Source organism: Salvelinus fontinalis, chromosome 12 (genome assembly GCF_029448725.1).
Source record: "Salvelinus fontinalis isolate EN_2023a chromosome 12, ASM2944872v1, whole genome shotgun sequence".
In the NCBI taxonomy this organism is placed as follows: domain Eukaryota; kingdom Metazoa; phylum Chordata; class Actinopteri; order Salmoniformes; family Salmonidae; genus Salvelinus; species Salvelinus fontinalis.
This window is the reverse complement of record NC_074676.1, coordinates 42,540,733-42,558,297: the sequence shown is the minus strand read 5'-3', so window position 1 is coordinate 42,558,297 and position 17,565 is coordinate 42,540,733. Positions and strand designations below refer to the sequence as shown.

Genomic DNA, 17,565 nt, shown 5'->3' with positions numbered 1-17,565 from the left:
GGACATGCCTTTAATTTAATTTAGCAGACATTTTACTGGCATTTACTAAATACAATACAGAACAAAGTGTTTGGCTAATGTTCTATTACAACTGGATGTCTTAACTGTTCTGGGAAGGTGGGAGGGAGGGAGAAGAGGAGAGGGAGGGAGGGAGGGAGGGAGGGAGGGAGAGGACAGAGAGAGAGAGAAGAGGGATGGAGGGAGGGAGGAAGGGAGGGAGGAATGGAGGGAGAAGAGGGATGGGGGAGAGAGGGAGAAGAGGGATGGAGGGAGGGAAGGAGGCAGGGAGGGAGAAGAGGGGGGGAGGGAGAAGAGGGATGGTGGGAGGGAGGCAGGGAGAAGAGGAGAGGGATGGAGGGAGGCAGGGAGGGAGGGAGAAGAGGGAGGGAGAAGAGGGATGGTGGGAGGGAGAAGAAGGATGGAGGGAGGGAGAAGAGGAGAGGGATGGAGGGAGGGAGAAGAGGGATGGTGGGAGGGAGGGAGAAGAGGGAAGGTGGAGGATTCTAAAACAAGAGATGATGAAAAAAAATCAATGGGCAAGTTACCAATTATACCCACACTTAATATAACAGTGAAAAATATTTCTTCAGATAATGTCAAATAGTTCCAAAGCCATACAGGGGGACATTTTGGAGTAGTCCTCATCCAGACTACTGGTTATTTACAGTGGCTGAGTGTGAGCAAGGGGCGGGGTCGCGCTTTCTGTGGAAATCTTCGGATAAATGCCACCTCGTCCTCTCAGATGCTTATGGGTATTCAGGAGAGAGAGGAGTCAGTGCAAATTTCGCTCGTGATAGAGTTTATTCGTGTTTCTCTGTACCAGCGCTGTAGTTAGTTTTAGTTTTTTATTATGCCTTGGAAATGGCTTACGTGTTAGCAATGCAGTGTAATCGTAATCAAATCTATATGATGTTGCTGTGTATTACAATTCTCCATTACGCCTTGTTTTTTTTTCCACAGCCTTGACTGTGGCAAGATACTGTTCCTCGCAAGCTTATAAAGCACACCCATTCTGATCAAGCCGTAAGATTTCGTATCCTACAAGGCGACACGCAACTTCATAAAATAATAGAACATTATAATGATGTATCATTCAGAGCCCAATTAAATTGGTCCATTTGACAGCATTCTATTGAAGATTTCGTATTTTCGTCTTCCCCTTTTCAATAACAAAAATAACAATGCCTTTGTTCTTCAAAAGTCTTTAGGCCTAATTGGGGAATTTGTTTGATTGTAGGCTGCCACTGTTGCGCATTTTAATATTCTACTATTTGGGCAATAAGGAAATATGTTTTGAAAAAAAACATTTTGTAACGTTTTTCATGATGTTTGTGTGCATGGGTAACCAAGTATCCTAACAAGTCATGTGTAATCTCCATCCTAACAAATCCACATAATATGTGAAGTCAGTCGCTGTGTGCTAGTCTACGTATGCTAAATGTATGTTGCGAAAAGTAAAACCCCAGCTAGCCAACATGAGGAGAAAACGTTTATTCTCCATATGGACTAACAAATAGACACCAAAAGGCAGTACAAAGGGCAAAATAAGTAATTATGTAGAGTATACATAAAAGACTAAAAATAAGACTAAAATCAACAGCAACCTGTCCTCTCTTCAGGCAAATCTCTCCAGCAGTCAAGGTGGTTGGAATAGGATAACGACATTAAACAGTCAAGGTGGTTGGAATAGGATAATGACATTAAACAGTCAAGGTGGTTGGAATAGGATAATGACATTAAACAAGGGTGTCACCGGCACTCAGACAATCAATCACCAGCCACCACTGTTCCCGTGTCCTGAGTGACTCCACCTTTCAATGAATGGATTTGAGAGCGCACCCGGAAATAACGCACCACGGCTAAACATCAAAATCCCTGGCGAAGAAAAGAACCCCGCAATTGAATGCGCAAACATGGATCAGAGTCAGATACGCTTTACGATAAAGGCACATGTCAATAATGCATGTTCAACATTTTGCATTAGGCTAACCCCTAAAAGATATCAAGTTGATGTGTGATATCATTCAACTCTTGAAACGTACAGTATCCGGTAGCGTGCCGTTTATAAACAAAAGGCAATGAATGTATGAAGTGATTTAGTCCGGGCGGATAGGCTACATTCATATGAATGGTCTTAAATGCTAAGCATACGCATCTCATGGTTGGCTTCGTTAATGTACACCCCCGTGGAGATATGCACCTTCTCACTGAAGATGATTCAGTAATGCGTTATTCATAACTACCTCTTAAACTTCAAGGACTTATACTGTAACAAATGGTTGCGCTAAACAAATACCAAGTAAGGCTATTGAACATCAAATAAAGTGGATAAACTTGTAATAACCAAGAAACGGACACGTAAATAACGTCTAAACTACGGTGATGCGACTGTAGGCTACCCTAATCTGCATTTCTTTATAACAAGCTATGTTTGAGACCACTATAACATTTGCCCACACCAGTAGGCTACTCTGTACAAGAATATGAGAGGATGGCATCCGGCACATTTTTGGCTACGGAGTAGGGTTACCGGCGTCACCTAACCTTTGCGGTATTAGCGTCAGCTCTACCCCGCCGCTTCTTGGTCCTTCGAGCAAGCACTTTGTATAGCATCTGAGTTCGGCATCTGAGTACTCATGAGAGCTTCTCTTTGGGTACCACTAGCAGCCTGCATCCACCTCATAGGCTACTGGGTCAGCTGAATTCACAAGTATGGAAAGAGGCACTATCGGACGCAGACTGCCTGTCGCGCATTCCACAATGTAGAACCAGTTGAAATGCATATTTTCTCGTTTAAAGAAGAACCTCAAAGCATGCAAATACAACTCCGTTAGAAAAAAAGACAATTGTTCCTACCTTTATCAGCGATGGAGTTCCTCTCTTTCTTATCGTGCATTCACACAAAAAACTCACATCTTCTTATTCAAATAAACAAATAAACAATAATCCCGTAGCGTCCTGCGGCAGATCCAGAGAAGCGGTTTGGGTTCTAGCGCTGAGTAGTGTTTAAAATCCCCCGATAGCGCAGGCTGCTCGGACGCGTGTGGTATCGCAGTTCTGTTCAGCCGCGCTTGGAGAAACCACAGCTGTCCACGTTTGGATGGAGGGTGATGTCATAGCGCCCTCCTCTTCTCCTCTCTCGTCCCCCCTCCCTTTTCGCCCACCCTTCTACTCGCAGCTCCCTCCTTCTTTCTCCTCCACTGCCGTGGGTTTGTAACTAGTTACCACAGCCACAAAGTAAATATCGTAAAAATGAATGCAATTTTTTTTGTAAACTTTTTGGTCTTAATTTAAGGTTAGCGTTAGGCATAACGTTAGCAGTGGGGTTAAAGTTAGGCTTACGTTTAGGGTTAGGTAAAAAATCTGATAAATTGTATAGATAGGCGGGGCTAAAGACTTTGTGGCTGTAATAACTTGTGACGACCCTCCCGTGGGCTACTTTCTCACCCTCCCTGTTCCTGTTCTTCCACTTGACGTGATGAAGTCATGGCGTTGCCTACGCCCTGCCAGCCGTGCTGTCCATCAGCATCTGCAGTCTCCTTTCCCGGGATTAGATGGAAGAAAAGGTGGCATGATAAAGACCAATGTGTGAGAGAGGATGTGAAGACTTCCCTCCCCTTCATGCAGCCAGTGCAGCATAAAGGAAAAGTGCATACTCATCATAAGACTACAAAGGATTTCCTGTACAGGACAATGTAGCAGGGCCTAGATCTCAAAACCATTTTCGTGAATCATATTGTGATCACATTAAAACACATTCAGTGATACCATTAAAACACGTGTGTGTCATGAGAAACCTTGCTTCACCTGAAGACGTGCATTAGTTTCCCAAACTAATGCGTAGGCTTTACTTCAGCAGGTTTACAATCCTATTGCACTCTAGAGACCTGAGTTCAAACCCAGTTAGACACACTGACAAAGAGGAGTTCTTCAATCCAGTTGGAGTATGTACAGTGCCAGTCAAAGATTTGGACACACCTACTCATTCAAGGGTTTTTCTATTTTTTTTAAACTATTTTCTACATTGTAGAATAATAGTGAAGACATCAAAACTATGAAATAACACATATGGAATCATGTAGTAAGCAAAAAAAGTGTTAAAAACATCAAAAATATATTTTAGATTTTAGATTCTTCAAAGTATCCACCCATTGCCGTGATGATAGCTTTGCACACTCCTTGCATTCTCTCAACCAGCTTCATGGGAATGCTTTCCAACAGTCTTGAAGGAGTTCCCGCATATGCTGAGCACTTGTTGGCTGCTTTTCCTTCCCTCTGCGGTCCAACTCATCCCAAACCATCTCAATTGGGTTGAGGTCGTGTGATTGTGGAGGCCAGGTCATCTGATGAAGCACTCCATCACTCTCCTTCTTTGTCAAATATCCCTTACACAGCCTGGATGTGTGTTTTGGGTCATTGTCCTGTTGAAAAACAAAATGATCGTCCCACTAAGTGCAAACCAGATGGGATGGTGTATTGCTGCAGAATGCTGTGGTAGCCATGCTGGTAAAGTGTGCTGTCACGCCCTGACCTTAGTTATCTTTGTTTTCTTTGTTATTTTGGTTAGGTCAGGGTGTGACGAGGTTGTTTTGTTTAGTTTTTGTATTGTCTATGGGTTTTTGTATGTCTAGAGGTTTTTGTAAGTCTAGGTGTTTATATGTCTATGGTTGCCTGGATTGGTTTTCAATCAGAGGCAGCTGTTTATCGTTGTCTCTGATTGGGGACCATATTTAGGTATCCATATTCCTTGGGTAGTTTGTGGGTTCTTATTCTATGTTTAGTTGCCTGTCTGCACTTCTCATATATGCTTCACGGTTCGTGTTGTTGTTTTGTTTAGTTTTGTTCAGTGTTCGTTCTTTCATTAAAGAAGTATGCACGCTTACCACGCTGCGCCTTGGTCTCCTCGTTACGACGACCGTGACAGAAGAACCCAACAAACCAGGACCAAGCAGCGTGAAAAGGAGGAACAGCACTTAATGGGGAAATGGACCTGGGAGGAGATATTAGATGGAGCAGGACCCTGGACGCAGCCGGGGGAGTATAGCCGTCCTAAGGAGGAGATAGAGGCAGCGAAAGCGGAACGGCAATACTACGAGGAGAAATACCGGAGAATAGCGTAACGGCGACGATATGAGGGTACACGGCTAGCACGGAAGCCCGAGAGGCAGCCCCAAGAAATGTTTTGGGGGGGGGCACACGAGGAGATTGCATGAGTCAGGTTGGAGACCTGAGCCAACTCCTCGTTCTTACTGTGGGGAGCGTGTTACTGGTCAGGCATCGTGTTATGCAGTGGAGCGCACAGTGTCTCCAGTGCGGTATTCTAGCCTGGTGCGCTCTATTCCAGCTTCTCGCATTGGCCGGGCTAGAATGGGCATCCAGCCAGGAAGGAAGGTGCCGGCTCAGCGCTCCTGGTCTCCAGTATACCTTCTTGGACCAGGATATCCTGCGCCGGCTATGCGCACTATATCTCCGGTGAGTCTGCACAGCCCAGTGCGTCCTGTACCAGCACCCTGCATTTGCTGGGCGAAAATAAACATCCAGCCAGGACGGGTTGTGTCAGCTCTACACCCCAGACCTCCAGTGCGCTTCCAGAGTCCAGTACGTCCTGTTCCTCCTCCCCGCACTCGCCCTGAGGTGCGTGTCCTCAGCCCGGTACCACCAGTTCTGGTACCACGCACCAGGCCTCCAGTGCGCCTCCAGAGTCCAGTACGTCCTGTTCCTCCTCCCCGCACTCGCCCTGAGGTGCGTGTCCTCATCCCGATACCACCAGTTCCGGCACCACGTACCAGACCTACAATACGACGGGCCACAGTCCGGAGCCTCCAGCGACGATCCCCAGTCCGGAGCCTCCAGCGACGATCCCCAGTCCGGAGCCTCCAGCGACGATCCCCAGTCCGGAGCCTCCAGCGACGATCCCCATCCCGGGGCCGCCAGCGACGATCCCCAGCCCGGGGCCGCCAGCGACGATCCCCAGCCCGGGGCCTCCAGCGACGATCCCCAGCCCGGGGCCTCCAGCGACAGTCCCCAGCCCGGCGCCTCCAGCGACGGTCCCCAGCCCGGGGTCTCCAGCGACGGTCCCCAGCCCGGGGTCTCCAGCGACGGTCCCCAGCCCGGGGTCTCCAGCGACGGTCCCCAGTCCGGGGTCACCAGCGACGGTCCCCAGTCCAGAACCTCCGGCGATGATCCACGCAGGGAAGGTCCCCAGTCCAGAACCTCCGGCGATGATCCACGCAGGGAAGGTCCCCAGCCCGGGGCCTACGGCGAGGATCTGCAGTCCAGTGCCTCCGGCGATGATCCACGGGTCAGTGCTACAAGGGCACTGCACTGCTACCTACTCTGTGTCTCACAAAGACATGGCGGTTAGAACCAAAAATCTCAAATTTGGACTCAACAGACCAAAGGACAGATTTCCACCGGTCTAATGTCCATTGCTCGTGTTTCTTGGCCCAAACAAGTCTCTTTTTCTTATTGGTATCCTTTAGTAGTGGTTCTTTGCAGCAATTAGACTATAAAGGCCTGATTCACGCAGTCTCCTCTGAACAGTTGATGTTGAGATCGGTCTATTATTTGAACTCTGTGAAACATTTATTTGGGCTGCAATCTGAAGTGCAGTTAACTCTAATGGACTTATCCTCTGCAACAGAGGTAACTCTGGGTCTTCCTTTCCTGTGGCGTTCCTCATGAGAGCCAGTTTCATCATAGCGCTTGATGGTTTTCGCGACTGCACTTGAAGAAACTTTCAATGTTCTTGCAAATTTCAATATTGACTGACCTTCATGTCTTAAAGTAATGGTGGACTGTCATTTCTCTTTGCTTATTTGAGCTGTTCTTGTCATAATATGGACTTGGTCTTTTACTAAATAGGGCTATCTTCTATATACCACCTCTACCTTGTCACAACACAATTCATTGTCTCAAACGTATTAAAAAGGAAACTTTTATGGAGGCACACACGTTAATTGAAATGCCTTCCAGGTGACTGCCTCCTGAAGCTGGATGAGAGAATTCCAAGAGTGTGCAAAGCTGTCATCAAGGAAAAGGGGTGCTACTTTGAAGAATCTCAATTATAAAATATATTTTGAGTTGTTTAACACTTTGTTGTTTACTACATGATTCCATATGTGTTATAGATTCTCAATTAGATTGAGGTCTGGGCTTTGACTAGGCCATTCCAAGACATTTAAATGTTTCCCCTTAAACCACGCTCAAGAGTTGCTTTAGCAGTATGCTTATGGTCATTGTCCTGCTGGAAAGTGAACCTCCGTCCCAGTCTCAAATCACTGGAAGACTGAAACAGGTTTCCCTCAAGAATTTCCCTGTATTTAGCGCCATCCATCATTCCTTCAATTCTGACCAGTTTCCCAGTCCCTGCTGATGAAAAACATCCCCACAGCATGATGCTGCCACCACCATGCTTCACTGTGGGGATGGTATTCTCGGGGTGATGAGAGGTGTTGGGTTTGCGCCAGACATAGTGTTTTCCTTGATGGCCAAAAAGCTCAATTTTAGTCTCATCTGACCAGAGTACCTTCTTCCATATGTTTGGGGGGTCTCCCACATGCCTTTTGGCAAACACCAAATGTGTATGCTACTTTTTTTCTTTCTGGCCACTCTTCCCTAAAGCCCAGCTCTGTGGAGTGTACGGCTTAAAGTGGTCAATTGGACAGATACTCCAATCTCCGCTGTGGAGCTTTACAGCTCCTTCACGGTTATCTTTGGTCTCTTTGTTGCCTCTCTGATTAACTTCTCTAGGATAGGGGGCAGCATTTTCACCTTTGGATGAAAAGCATACCCAAATTCAACTACCAGCTACTCAACCCCAGAAGACAAAATATGCATATTATTAGTATATTTGGATAGAAAACACTCTGAAGTTTCTAAAACTGTTTGAATCATGCCTGTGAGTATAACAGAACTTATTTAGCAGGCGAAACCCCGAGAACAAACCATTCAGAATCTTTTTTTTTGAGGTCACTCTCTTTTCAATGGATTTTCATTGGAAATCCAGATTTCTAATTGACCTTCTTGCAGTTCCTACCGCTTCCACTGGATGTCAACAGTCTTGAGAAATTGGTTGAGGGTTTTTCCTTTGTGTAATGAAGAAGTAGCCCTGTTCAGAACGAGAGTCGAGTGAAGTGTACTTTTTGTTTGAGGCGCGTGAACAGAAAGCATGTTACAGTTTGTTTTATTCCTGTATTGAACACAGATCATCCCGTCTTCAATTTGATCGATTATTTACGTTAAAAAGACCTAAAGTTGTATTACAAAAGTAGTTTGAAATGTTTTGGAAAAGTTTACAGGTAACTTTTGAGATATTTTGTAGCCACGTTTGAGCAAGTTGGAACCGGTGTTTTTCTGGATCAAACGTGCCAAATAAATGGACATTTTGGATATATATTGACGGAATTAATCGAACAAAAGGACCATTTGTGATGTTTATGGGACATATTGGAGTGCCAACAACAGAAAGGCATGAATTATATTTTTATTTCTGCGTTTTGTGTCACGCCTGCAGGGGTTGAAATATGCTTCTCTCTCTTTGTTTACAATGTTGCTATCCTCAGAAAATAGCATCGTTTGCTTTCGCCGAAAAGCCCATTTGAATTCTGACATGTTGGCTGGATTCACAACCAGTGTAGCTTTAATTTGGTATCTTTCATGTGTGATTTAATGAAAGTTAGATTTTTATAGTATTTTATTTGAATTTGGGGCGCTGTATTTTCTCTGGCTTTTGGCCAAGTGAGACAGTAGCGTCCCGCCTAAATTTAGATTTTTGTATATAAATATGAACTTTACCGAACAAAACATACATGTATTGTGTAACATGAAGTCCTATGAGTGTCATCTGATGAAGATCATCAAAGGTTAGTGATTAATTTTAACTATATTTCTGCTTTTTGTTACTCCTCTCTTTGGCTGGAAAAATGGCTGTGTTTTTCTGTGGCTATGTACTGACTTAACATAATCGCAAGGTGTGCTTTCGCCGTAAATCTTTTTTGAAATCAGACACTTTGGCTAGATTAATGTGAAGTTTATCTTTAAAATGGTGTATAATACTTGTATATGTTTGAGGAATTTTAATTATGAGATTTCTGTTGTTTTGAATTTGGCGCCCAACAATTTCACTGGCTGTTGGTTAGGTGGGACGCTACCGTCCCACATATCCCAGAGAAGTTAATGCCCTCCTTGCCTGGTCCCTGAGTTTTGGTGGGCGGCCCTCTCTTGGCAGATTTTTGTGGTGCCATATTCTTTATTTTTTTTTATAATCAAATCAAATCAAATGTATTTATATAGCCCTTCTTACATCAGCTGATATCTCAAAGTGCTGTACAGAAACCCAGCCTAAAACTCCAAACAGCAAGTAATGCAGGTGTAGAAGCACGGTGGCTAGGAAAAACTCCCTAGAAAGGCCAAAACCTAGGAAGAAACCTAGAAAGGAACCAGGCTATGAGGGGTGGCCAGTCCTCTTCTGGCTGTGCCGGGTGGAGATTATAACAGAACATGGCCAAGATGTTCAAATGTTCATAAATGACCAGCATGGTCAAATAATAATTAATAAGTAATACTTTTTTGGGCAACCAAGGACAGACTATTTTTTACACACTACGCACTTCAGCACTTTGTGGTCCCGTTCTCTGAGCTTGTGTGGCCAACCACTTTGCGGTCCCGTTCTCTGAGCTTGTGTGGCTAACCACTTTGCGGTCCCGTTCTCTGAGCTTGTGTGGCCAACCACTTTGTGGTCCCATTCTCTGAGCTTGTGTGGCCAACCACTTTGCGGTCCCGTTCTCTGAGCTTGTGTGGCCAACCACTCTGCGGTCCCATTCTCTGAGTTTGTGTGGCCAACCACTTTGCGGCTGAGCCTTTGTTGCTCCAAGACGTTTCCACTTCACTTTGCTGTGTTTCTTGGCCCAAGCAAGTCTCTTCTTATTATTGTTGTCCTTTAGTAGGGATTCTTTGCAGAAATTCGAACATGAAGGTCTGATTCATGCAGTCTCATCTGAACAGTTGAACTCTGTGAAGCATTTATTTGAGCTGCAATTTCTGAGGCTGGTAACTCTAATGAACTTATCCTCTACAGCAGAGGTAACTCTGGGTATTCCTTTCCTGTGGCGGTCCTCATGAGAACCAGTTTAATGACAGCGCTTAATGTTTTTTTTGCGACTGCACAAAACTTTCTAAATTCTTGAATTTTTCCGAATTGACTGACCTTCATGTATTAAAGTAATGATGGACTGTCGTTTCTCTTTGCATATTTGAGTGGTTCTTGCCATAATATGGACTTGGTCTTTTACCAAATAGATTTTTAGTTTGTACATTTTTAAAATTTATTTAACTAGGCAAGTCAGTTAAGAACGAATTCTTCTTTACAATGACGGCCTACACCGGCCAAACACGGACGACGCTGGGCCAATTGTGTGCTGCCCGATGGGACTCCCAATCACGGCCGGTTGTGATACAGCCTGGATACAACCAAGTAGGGATATCTTCTGTATACCACCCCTCTTCATGTGTTATTTCATAGTTTGGATGTCTTCACTATTATTCTACAATTTAGAAAATAGTCAAAATAAAGAAAAACCTTGGAATGAGTAGGTGTGTCCAAACTTTTGACAGGTATTGTATATAAACTCAGAAAAAAAAGAAACGTCCCTTTTTCAGGACCCTGTCTTTCAAAGAGAATTCATAAAAATCAACAACACAAAGAATTATAGATAACTTGTGAAAATCCAAATAACTTCACAGATCTTCATTGGAACAACACCTGCAGAGATTGGTCCATCCGAACATCACACCTGTGGGACAGGTACAAGATGGCAACAACGACTGGCCGAGTTACACCAGGAACGCACAATCCCTCCATCAGGGCTCAGACTGTCCGCAATAGGCTTTGAGGCTGGACTGAGGGCTTGTAGGCCTGTTGTAAGGCAATGATGAAGACAGCTTGTCTTGTCGAAATGTTGGTTATTAAATTATTGCATCTGAGTTCCTGAAGTGTCCGGCTCTTCTTTAATTTTTCAAGGCAGGTCCTCACCAGACATCACTGGCAACAACTTTGCCTATTGGCACAAATCCACTGTCACTGGACCAGACAGGACTGGCAAAAAGTGCTCTTCACTGACGAGTCGTGGTTTTGCCTCACCAGGGGCGATGGTCGGATTTGCGTTTATCGTCGAAGGAATGAGCGTTACACCGAGGCCTGTACTCTGGAGCAGGATCGATTTGGAGGTGGAGGGTCCGTCGTGGTCTGGGGCGGTGTGTCACAGCATCATCGGACTGAGCTTGCTGTCATTACAGGCAATCTCAACGCTGTGTGTTACAGGGAAGACATCCTCCTCCCTCATGTGGTACCCTTCCTGCAGGCTCATCCTGACATGACACTCCAGCATGACAATGCCACCAGCCATACTGCTCGTTCTGTGTGTGATTTCCTGCAAGACAGGAATGTCAGTGTTCTGACATGGCCAGCGAAGAGCCCGGATCACAATCCCATTGAGCACGTGTGGGACCTGTTGGATCAGAGGGTGGGGGATAGGGCCATTCCCCCCAGAAATGTCCGGGAACTTGCAGGTGCCCTGGTGGAAGAGTGGGGTAACATCTCATAGCAAGAACTGGCAAGTATGGCGCAGTCCATGAGGAGGAGATGCACTGCAGTACTTAATGTAGCTGGTGGACACACCAGATACTTACTGTTAATTTTGACCCCCCCTTTGTTCAGGGACACATTATTCAATTTCTGTTAGTCACATGTCTGTGGAACTTGTTCAGTTTATGTCCAAGTTGTTGAATCTTGTTATGTTCATGCAAATATTTACACATGTTAAGTTTGCTGAAAATAAACGCAGTTGACAGTGAGAGGAAGTTTATTTTTTGCTAAGTTCGTATACAGTATATACACAATAAAATACACAACATCAACATGAAATGTACTTTGAATTCTGTTCCAGCGATACGGTGCATTCAAACTTAAAGCAGATTTACCTAGCTCGGTGGAGACCCTAGGAATCTCAAGAGTTAACCAATCCTGTGAATTGGTTATGCAACTTAGTTGCTTATACTTCAACAGCAAAGTTAAATAAGATGGAAGTTTTAAGTGCTAGATCCATTTGAGATATTTTCCAATTTAGTTTGACTAGCAAACATTTCCAGAAGTGGATCCATCTATAATATTCTACGATATTTGTTTAAAAAGGTTAAAAGAAGCAGCTGAATTATCTTATCTAGAGTCTTTCTATGAAAAAGTTAACAGAGTCTATTTGGCTGGGATCACAGATCGATCGTATTTGTTTTGGCAACTGCACTGTGAGAATAACGGTATTTTTGTTTTCATAACCCGCAGTTTACCATAATTTACAGTTCTCAAAGGAAATCCGTGAGCATGGCTTCTATTCATCATGTTAGCTAATGGTAGACAATTAGATGTGGATTAATGAGCCAGTCACAACAAATCCCCACTGCAGAGACACAATAGTGTCTGAATCATCATGTTCTAAATCACTGAGAAATCCAGCCTGTTTAGGGTAAATATAGTCTGAGTGTGTTTCATTGGAAAAGCAAGGCGAAGATGGCAAAGACACTGAAATTATGAAGGGGAGCTATGTTCTAGCTAGTACTGTGATGTACTGGTCACACATGGTCCATAGCAGCTGTGATACAGTGCTGCTGGTGAAAGCAGAAGTCATCGAGGAGCACTTGGATCATTAGGTTAAGGTTTTCACAGAGATCAGTGCTCTATGACTAAACACTTTTGATAGGTTGACAGGTGTAGGCTCCTCCCTGTTTCTTTCTTTCTTTCCCTCTGTCTTTAGACAATTCCATTCCATGAGTAAATGTTCTCTTCTCTCTTTCTCCCTCTGTTCTCTCCTCCCTCTCGCTCTCCCTCTATTTGTTCTCTCCGCCTACCTCGCGTTCCTGTTCTGTGGAGAGGATATCTATAGCTACAGCCTGACATTACTTTTCAGGTGGGCGAAGGTGCTAAAAGTCCCTTCGAAAAATAGAAGATGATTTCTGCAAGAGTCTCTACTTGCTTGGTCTCTACAATCCAAGCATAACTGCTTATAACCAAGCTAGTATTTCTGAATGGAACGAACAATCCCTATTCATGAATATTGCAAACACTAGATTACTGGAGACATTATTGAATAGGAAACTTTTTGTTTTTAATCCTAAATGGTGGGTTGTTGACTTATTACTGGGACCAGGTTAGGAACAATGCCAGCTGGTTTAGTTTCCAAAGTGTGAGTTAGGGAATGACTGCTTTACACACTTATGTGAGTGTATGCCGGTGGTTGAAATTCAAAGGGAAAGAAGAAAAAAAGAATTATGACATCATCATCCCATTTTACATCGACCTTTGGTTGCCCTCTTTCCCCACCACCACCACCACCACCACCACCACCACCACCACCACCACCACCACCACCACCACCACCACCACCACCACCACCACCACCACCACCACCACCACCACCACCACCACCACCCAGGTAGCACCGCTCCTCTCAACGCAGTGCTGTGATCCAATCTGACTTCAACCTTGGTGAGGTGGAGCACCCCCAACAATAACACCACCCTGCCACTATTGCAAAGCATCCCCTCCTAGGGAAGAACAACCAGAGGATGAGGCATTGTAAGTCCGTGCTTATGCGTAGCTACTAGCTACCTCCCTGCCCTGTTTATTTGATCATCGTTGGGCCAAACCTCTCTCACCAAGGTCTTTTATCATCTTAATGTTTAATGACATCCATTTTCCACCCTCTCTACCTCTCTGTCTCCTTCCCTCCCCTCCCCTTTCTTTTCTTCATTCCTATGGTTGACATCTCCGTGCTGCCTTGCCTTGCCCACCCCGAGTGCAGCGAGCCGAATATAGCACCCGGTGATGAGCCTCTTAATGAACACCCTGGTTGCTATGAAACAACACCTTAAACAGGTGTTTAATTGTTTCTTCGCAGCCCCAAGACGCCTAACACATAACCACCCTGTCTGGGTTGTCAGCATGAGCTTTTACAGATTAAGGTTTCATGTTCTAGCTGTGTCCAAGAGTTCCTCTGGTGCTCGTTTACACAGTTCCACCCATCAAAACCTTGTTTCGAAAAGTAGCTCAAAACCCTGTCTTGGGGAATATTTCTTGACCGTCAAGGCCCTCCGCTCAACCAGAAAAGACATGCCAAGAAGAGCTCACAACCTTTAGAGATTGAATATCTAGATATAACTGTCAATTCCAACTGAAGTAAAAAAGTGAGATTCAACAAATATATGAGAGATTCATCAAATATAATATGTATTTACAGCGATATGTAATAGACTTATAACATGAGGGGGGAAAAAAGAAAAAGAAAGCAAGGTCAGGCCAGGCTTAGCGCTAGCTTTACAATGAGACAGGTCAGTTAGCGCTAGCTTTACAATGAGACAGGTCAGTTAGCGCTAGCTTTACAATGAGACAGGTCAGTTAGCGCTAGCTTCACAATGAGACAGGTCAGTTAGCGCTAGCTTTACAATGAGACAGGTCAGTTAGCGCTAGCTTTACAATGAGACAGGTCAGTTAGCGCTAGCTTTACAATGAGACAGGTCAGTTAGCACTAGCTTTACAATGAGACAGGTCAGTTAGCGCCAGCTTCACAATGAGACAGGTCAGTTAGAGCTAGCTTCACAATGAGACAGGTCAGTTAGCGCTAGCTTCACAATGAGACGGGTCAGTTAGCGCTAGCTTCATAATGAGACGGGTCAGTTAGCGCTAGCTTCATAATGAGACAGGTCAGTTAGCGCTAGCTTCACAATAAGACAGGTCAGTTTGCGCTATCTTCACAATGAGACAGGTCAGTTAGCGCTAAAGCTAGCAGCTGTTTCCAGTTTGTCTTGTGCTAAAAGGTTAGTTATAAGTGATGGGGGCGGGTAGACGTGGCCTTTTTTAGGGAATGAAAAAAAAACTACTGAGGCTACTGTGTGTCTGTGAGTGTGTGTTTTATGCCTTGCAGCTTGTCATAGTGAGAGACCGGAGTATGCTAATATCAATCAGCGTCTAACTAGGACTAGGTTGACGATGACATCTAGAGACAGTTGGGTATTTTACTCCGAGGCTGAAATACTATTCTACTGTATACTACCCTACAAGTGAACATACTGATTAAATGTCAATGTGTAATTGCAAATGGGCTGGCTGTTGTTCTTTTTGCGTTGTGAATCTCAAGAGGTGGGGCATAAGCTCTAAAGCCCAGGGAATTTATAATGGAAAGTCAGTTTACACATTCCCTGTCACACACACACAAGCACAAAGGAGTTCCGCGCGCGCGCACACACACACACACACACACACACACACACACACACACACACACACACACACACACACACACACACACACACACACACACACACACACACACACACACACACACACACACTGCAGTACTTTTCTGAGTGTCTGTGTGTTGTTTGTAGTAATAGTCGAAGTGCCACAGAGGCCCATCAAGTAGTCTAGAAAGTGTTTTTGTGAAGCAAGTTTAGTTTGAGGTTCTCTGTATATCTGTCCTCCTTTTGTAATTGTCCAATCTCTTTCTGTCTCTCTCTGTCTCTGTCACGCCCTGACCATAGAGAGCCCTCTGGGTTCTCTATGGTGTTGTAGGTCAGGGATTGACTAGGGAGGTGTTCTAGTTTTCCTATTTCTATGTTTGTTTTGTTGTATGGTTCCCAATTAGAGAAAGCTGATTTTCGTTGTCTCTAGTTGGGGATCATATTTAAGTTCTCCATTGTTCCCACCTGGGTTGTGGGATATTGTTTGTATGTGCTTGCTGCACCACGTAGTCACGTTTCGTTGAGAAGTTTCACTTTAAATAAATATGTAGAACTCAAATCACTCTGCGCCTTGGTCCATCCATTTCAACAATCGTGACAGTCTCTGTATGTCTTCCATTATATTTTTATGTCTCTTGTGGTTTCCCCATCATCAGTATCTCTCAAGGCCTCATGCGTAACAATGATACCGACTCTCTCCACCCCATCTGACCCGCTATCCAGTCCAACCATGCTCTGCCCATTTGTAATAAACCATACAGCCACACACAAGATCCCACCGCTGACACCAGTGTTGGCTGATCTGTGCCCGCTTCCCCCCGGCTGATCCAGCAGACCTGCCTTATTACTCAGCTTCCATGTTGGTGCCAATTGAAAGTGGCAGCAGAGCTCGCCACAGAATCCTAATCACGGGAGGTCATTGGCGGCTGGTTCAGCCTGGGTGTGTGTGAAAGAGAGAGAGAGCTGTGTGAGCGTGTCTGGCTCAGAGGTCAGTCAGTGTGTGTCAGGAGAGAGCAGGTTTGCTTGACCAGATGGCTGCGGTCAAATGCTGCATGTCTTGCATCATTTTTTTATTTGTATTTTATCTGTATTTAACTAGGCAAGTCAGTTAAGAACAAATTCTCATTTTCAATGACGGCCTAGTAACAGTGGGTTAACTGCCTTGTTCAGGGGCAGAACGACAGATTTCTACCTTGTCAGCTCATAAGCAACAAACAGATTTGATCAGATCTCAATGCTATAAAAAATACTACAAAATAGTAGGTGGGGTCGATTCAACACAGTAAATAGGATATAATCTGTCAGAATATACTGTATCCCCACCATAAATGTGTTGATATCGTGAGAACAGTATCAATTAAATCTATGTACAATATAACTGGAGCCTTTAATGTAAAACTTGGTTGCCATTTAGAAGGTTTATCCAGAGAGCAACTCCTTCCTTCTTTATCCTGTGCCAAGTTCTGTAAATATATACTCGCTCTCTGCACAGATGAAAAAATGCAACTGTGACCCCGAGGTTCCATCAAAGATAACATTTATTCACAATACCAGAGGGGTATGCAGCAGTCGCAAAGCATGAAGGGAAAAATGTTAACCAGAAGAGAAATCCATTGCCTCTCAAGATATGGTAAGTTCAATTGTCTCACATGGAGACGAAATTGAAAGGTGCTGCAGTGTTTCTAAAGGGCTGTGCATTACATTCATCTCCGCCCTCCACAGTTCCTCATATAGAACATCTGTCAGAGGTCTGTCTGTGTTAAAAATTCTTGTGAATAGGGGGCGCTGTTTTCACTTTGGGAAAAAATCGTGCCCAATTTAAACGCCCTCGTACTCTATTCTAGATCGTACAATATGCATATTATTATTACTATTGGATAGAAAACACTCCCAAGTTTCTAAAACTGTTTGAATTATATCTGTGAGTAAAACAGAACTCATTTGGCAGCAAACTTCCAGACAGGAAGTGAAAAATCTGAAAACGATGCTCTGTTCCAGGGCCTGCCTATTGAATTGCCTTATATTTATGGATTTGCATGCACTGCATACGCCTTCCACTAGATGTCAACAGGCAGTGGAAGGTCGAATGGGGTGTCTAGCTTGATCTGAGGTCGAACAAGAGCTCTTGGAATGACGTGACCAGAATTTCCTTTCTCTACCTAGGCGCGGGAAGGACATCAACATTGGCTTCTGAAAAGTGTTTGGTATACACGGTGGATATCTCCGGCTCTGATTTTATTTGATAGATGTGATAAAAACTTCATAAAGTAGTTTTTT

The 17,565-nt window shown here is 44.4% G+C and overlaps 1 protein-coding gene across 16 annotated transcripts in view; it reads right to left on the bottom strand.

Moving 5' to 3' along the window:
* The window catches only part of ptprsa (protein tyrosine phosphatase receptor type Sa), a 470,296-nt gene extending 467,193 nt beyond the window's left edge, over positions 1-3,103 (bottom strand). For 12 of the 16 annotated variants that reach the window (XM_055940829.1, XM_055940833.1, XM_055940835.1 and 9 more), the window contains exon 1: positions 2,857-3,103. The gene's annotated coding sequence lies outside the window, so the exon portion shown is untranslated. The remainder of the gene's footprint in view (positions 1-2,856) is intronic. The other 4 variants (XM_055940840.1, XM_055940841.1, XM_055940842.1 and 1 more) reach the window with 1 other exon arrangement.
* Between the last annotated feature and the right edge of the window lie 14,462 nt (positions 3,104-17,565).